The 5,685-nt window shown below is 39.6% G+C and overlaps 1 non-coding gene across 1 annotated transcript; it reads right to left on the bottom strand.

Moving 5' to 3' along the window:
• Positions 1-286: 286 nt before the first annotated feature.
• On the bottom strand, positions 287-392 carry LOC145625873 (small nucleolar RNA R71). The gene has a single exon (XR_014110771.1). It is a non-coding gene; the product is annotated as a small nucleolar RNA R71 (small nucleolar RNA).
• Between the last annotated feature and the right edge of the window lie 5,293 nt (positions 393-5,685).

Raw genomic sequence — 5,685 nt, 5'->3', positions numbered from 1 at the left:
TTTTGAAATTAGGCCGGCTATGATCACTTTGATAGAGAGGCGACAATTTAGTGGAGCTAAGCATGAGAGCCCGCTAAATCATCTCAAGGAATTTGAAAATATTGCAATACTATCAAGGTGAACGGAGTTTCCCAAGAATTCATCCGCCTCAAGCTCTTTCCCTTTTCTCTCATTGGGCGTGCTTTGGAATGGCTTGACAAGGAGGTTAAGCCGAATTCTCTAACTACATGGGACGAGGTTACAATGGAATTTCTAACCCGTTTCTATCCACAAAAGAAAACGGCGGAGGCAAGAGGTTTGATTGAAGGCTTCAAAAAAAAGCCTAGTGAGAGCCTCTATGAAGCATGGGAGAGATATAAGGAGTGTCAAAGGGAGTGTCCTCACCACGGGATTCCAACCTATCAAATTATTCAGATTTTCTATAGAGGCCTAACTCCCCAAGGCAAGTCATGCCTATAGGGAGGAGCTGGAGGTCCCATCATGAATAGGACGGAAGAAGAAGTGGTGGACATCATTGAGGATGTTGTGAAGTATTATAGATATTGCCAAGATGGTAAGAGAGAATCAACTAGAAAGAGTAGTTTTTCGGTGTACTTGGTTGATCATTTGAATGCAATAAACAATTTCTCCTCATAAATGGCAAACTTGGGGAAGGAAGTAAGTGCAATCAAGGAAAAAATGGAGAGTTCTTCTTCCCAAGCTTCAAATCTTCCCTCCCAATTTAATGGGAGAGGTACTCCTAAATCTAATCCCCCCTCCTTCTTCTAGTAACATGCCTAGTGGTTGTTTATTTTGTGATGTGTGTGGTTCATATGATCATGATTCTAGTAATTGCCCTCATGCTTTTCCAGAGAGTAATGATGATTTTGACAATAATGAGAGTGAACATGTGAACTTTTTTTCAAACAATAATAATGTGCAAAGGTTTGATAACCAAAGGAGTCAATGGAATAGGAATTACCAAAACCATGGTAATTTTGACGATTATAACCAAGGTGGTGGTTATAGGAACCAAGGTTCTCGAGGTAACTATAACAATCAAGGTTATATTAGCCAAAATTAAAACAAAAATTATGGTAATCAAAACCAAGGTTATGGAAATCATAATCAAGGTGGTGGTAACCATAATCAAGGTTATGGTCAAAATCAAAATAGAGGTAATTGGAACAATCAAGGGAGAGGCAATTTTCAAAATAATGCTCAAAGAGGCCCTCCACCCAGATTTGCTCCAAAGACTTCTTCTAGGACTAATTTTGAGAAAATCATTTAAAATCAAACAAAGTTGTTGAGCACTTACATGGCCGTAAGTGACAAGAAAGTCAATGAGGTGATGACTCATAATAAGATGCTTGAAAACAAAATTTCTCAACTTGCTAATGCTTTGAAAGACCATGCTAGTCCTTCTTCTTTACCTTACCAAGGCTTAGATCCCAAGAGACCCGTGAATGCTATTGTTACAAGAAGTGGTAAGGTCCTTAAGTAGAGTTTTCCTAGGAAGAGTAGAACTAAGGAGTTCCCTAAGGAGGTCTTTTTAGAGGATGAGAGAAATGGTGCATCTTTGAGTGAGGTTGTGATTGAGACACCTAGAGAGGTGAGATTGGAGAAAGAGATTCTTAAACCCAAGCTTCCATATCCACAAAAATTCATGAGGCATAAGTTGGACGAACAATTTAGAAGATTTGTTGACATGCTTAATCAATTCATCTTTCTCTACCTTTTACCAAAGTTGTTACCCAAATGCCAAACTATGAAAAATTCCTCAAAGATATTTTAAGTGGTAGGAGGTCTTGTGATGTGGTGGAGACGGTCAACTTGACCAAGAATTGTAGTGTAATTATAATGAATAAGATGACACCCAAGTAGAAAGATCCCGGAAACTTCTCTATCCCATGTGCCATTAACAAGATGCAAACTGATAATGTCTTATGTGACTTAGGAGCTAGTGTTAGCTTAATGCCATAATCGGTTTATCAAAGACTTGAGTTAGGGGAACTAATGCCTTCTAAGATTACCTTGCAATTGGCCGGTAGGTCAATAAAGAATCCTAAGGGGAAGGTTGAGGATGTTCCTTTGAGAGTAGGGAAGTTTGTAATTCCGGTAGATTTTGTGGTTATTGAAATGGATGAAGATGCTACCATTCCCATTATTCTTGGTAGACCTTTTCTTGCTACCTCGGGTGCTATGATTGATGTTAAGAGTGGAAAATTTTCCAAGGTAGGAGAAGAGGTTATTGAATTTCACTTGAATGAAAGCATGATGTATCAATGTTCTGCTTTAGAAAAGTGTATGTTGATCGATTCTCTTAATCTTGTTGTATCTTCCATGCATGAGCACTTGCTCACTTCTAATGATCCTCTTGAGAATGTTTTGTTCAATAAGGATAAGATAGGTGCTCCTATCAAGGAAGTGCAATGTATGAGGATTTGCTTAATGGAAGCATTGAGGAAATGGATGAGCATATGTGCATGAATATCTCAAGCCAAGAAGCTTTGCAAGCCGCCACTTGAAAGGAAGGTGAAGGTGTACCAATGGTTGAGGTCAAACCTTTTCCATCACACTTTAGCATCAAGGAATCAAGATGGAGCGGTCCCAATATGGCCAAGAGTGGTTTTCCAAATGGTTTTGCAGAAGTTCTTAATGAAGGCTAATGGCAATCGTCTAATGAAGTATTTCGACGATACTTTTGTTGGTTTCAATCATGGACTCATTGTTTCTTCGACAACCACCTTAATTGGTGGAGGACATCGAGCTAACGACGTTAACCAAAAGCGCTACCTGGGAGGCAACCCGGTTTTCTAACCTTTTTCTTTGATTTTACATTTCTCTTTATTTCCACCTTTGAGAACTTTTCTTATTTCTCTTTATTTTGGTTTTTTCTTTTGATCCTAGGTACCATGAGATCGGATCGGAGAAAATTTCCAACAATTTTGGTGCTACTTCAAGACTTCGTGGTGTTTTGTTAAGCTTATAGGAATGGGTTCGTTGAGGTTATATGCTCTCGTGTTTGCATTCCCATCGATTTTTATTCATGTTCAAACTTATTTTAGATTGTTTCTTATGAAATTTTTGAGTTCTTTATCATGACATTTGATAGGGACAGTGAGAAAGCAAACACAAAAGAATTATTAAGGGGTGTTTCTCTTTTTAAAGCCTTCCCGAGATGCATGTGGTGCGCACGCACCAAGCTGCGCGCACGCACCACAAAGATCACCCACGGGCGCGGATGACCAGTGCACCAAAAAAAGCCTAAATCCGACCAGGAACTCCGCGCGGGCTGGCGCGGGTATCGTCCTGTGGGCGCGGCATTACCAGGAGCGGGCGCGACCTTCTGTTGTGCGCATGCACCTGCTGGCAACCCCTATAACCCCAAAACACATCCTACTCTTACAATTCTCTCATTTTTCCCTGCTAAAACCCTATACCCTCTCTTGCAATATCAAACCCACTTCACCTCTTTTGCTATCATTTCAGCATCAATTTCAATTGCCAACATTAAGTTTTCAAATCTAAAACCCAAATATTTCAGATTTTTTTCCCCAATTCAATAAAAAATTGGGACTCTTTCAAAATTTTGAAGTTTTGTATTGAGGTTTGGAGTTTGTTTTGGGAGTTTTATTTGTTCTTACATCTTCATTTTGAGCATTTTATAAGCATTTCAAGACTTCATTGAGGTACAGTTTCTTATTGTCTATTCATCATCTTCCTCTTTGATTTAAGCTTCAACCTTTATGCTTTCAAGGTGAAACTCTATGGTTAGTTCTTTTCACTTGGAATTTATGTTGAATGATATCATTGGGTGTTGAATTGAAGTTTCCTCATGATAAATGTGTCAACTTTGATTAAATTCTTGAGAAACAATTGTTGGATATTTTCTCTCTCATGGGTTTTCTTTATAATAGTTTCATATCTTTGATAATTCAATGCTTGGGATTTATTTTGCTCAATTTAACTCATGATTTGGTTTCTTATGTTCAAATTTCCCTTCAATCCATGATTATTTGCTTAATATTCATGATGTTATCAATGGAATTGTTCATTTGTTACCATTTATTTCTTCTATTTTAAAATATTTCCATTTTGTGCTTGCTCTTAAACAACTACTTTTGCTAAGTCTTGATACATTGTAGATGGCCACACTTCGTCATAAGAAGCGAGCTAGAGCAACTTCAAGCAAGCCTAGGTATGTTGTTCCACCTCCACCCGAGGTTGAAGACACTTATGGCATTGAATTTTCAAAAGAATCACATTGGGATCGCTTCAAGCGTCTATCCAAGAGAAAACTTAGACCAACGAGATTCTACAATCAAATAACAACAAAGTTTCTACGGATTGATGAGGATGTTCGCCATCTTGCGGAGGGCCTTGATCTTTTAGAGTTCTTGGATTTGAGTGCCCCTACTTATGCTAGGGTGACTTATGAATTCCTTTCTTCTATGGAATTTGTCCATGAACCAGGTGCAAATTACTCAAAGATTTTAACTTTCCACCTTTTCAACAATGATCACTCTTTGACGGATGCTCAACTATGTTCATATTTCAAGTTTCCTTGGGCCGAGGATCCGGATCATTGTATCTATACGGCTCATAATAAAAAGTGAGCATGAATATGATGAGCAACGTTGGTGGAGGAGTATCTCGCAGGAAGGAAAGTATGACCCTCAAACTTCAAAGTCTGCTTCCATGATTCATCCGGCTATACGGTATTTCAACCGAATCCTCACATACGCTCTTTGCTCCAATAACTCTTTGGGAGCTATCTCCTATGAGGAGCATTGTTGGTTGTGGATAGCTGACCAAAATGACTTTGAGATTGAGTCGGTGGATTTTACGGAGCATTTGATCTTTCGATTGTTGCATATTCGTGATGGAGTTTGCCTATCGGGGTGCATCCAATTGGGTGGGATGATTTCTATCCTAGCTCTTTGCATCAATGATGATTACAAGACCATGCTAGTTGAGCTTCCCCCGATTATCGATCCTAGAGAAAAGTCTCCCTCTCATTTCCTAAACATCTCCGCACTAGTGAATAAAAAATTTCTTGATCGAACGAGGAAGTACGATGTTTTCATTTGGAAGGTTTCTCGGTATAAGGAATGGTTCTTCATCCCTTGCAAGGAAGCAACTACTCGACCTGAGGAGATAGATTCTTTGTCCTAAAGGCCCCCGGTGCGAGATGTTCATCCGTCTATCCGACAAAGGACAAATTGTACAAGAGTTCGTTCAACCAATGTGTGCTCATTGATTGCTCATTCTCTTTCCCCAATTCAACCAGGAGGTACACCTACTCTTTCCCCCTCTCCCACTCCTTCTACTTTCGATATGTCAACAATTCATGCCAAGCTTGATTCTATTGCTAACATGGTGTACTCCATGCCTTCTGTGCAACCCCCTTTCCTTGGTTATGATTACCATACGTATCGATTATATGATTTTCATGTTTGTAGGGGGGTGATAGATCCTTACATCAACTATCAGTACCTCCAAGTCCAACAAGGACATGTCCCTCAATGGGAGCCTTTTGGTCATACTGTGGGTCCTAGACTTTGTTACCCTTATTGGGAGGGCCCCCATATTCACCCTAGTTCTATCATAGGCACTACCCCGGACACTTACGACTATAGGCGACCCGGGGGTTGTGATTATGCGTATGATCCAGCTAATCCTTCGCCTTTTCTGGACCTCGAA

Source organism: Chenopodium album, chromosome 3 (genome assembly GCF_948465745.1).
Source record: "Chenopodium album chromosome 3, dcCheAlbu1.1, whole genome shotgun sequence".
In the NCBI taxonomy this organism is placed as follows: Eukaryota; Viridiplantae; Streptophyta; class Magnoliopsida; order Caryophyllales; family Amaranthaceae; genus Chenopodium; species Chenopodium album.
The sequence above is the reverse complement of the archived record's forward strand: the minus strand, read 5'-3'. Positions and strand labels throughout refer to the sequence as shown.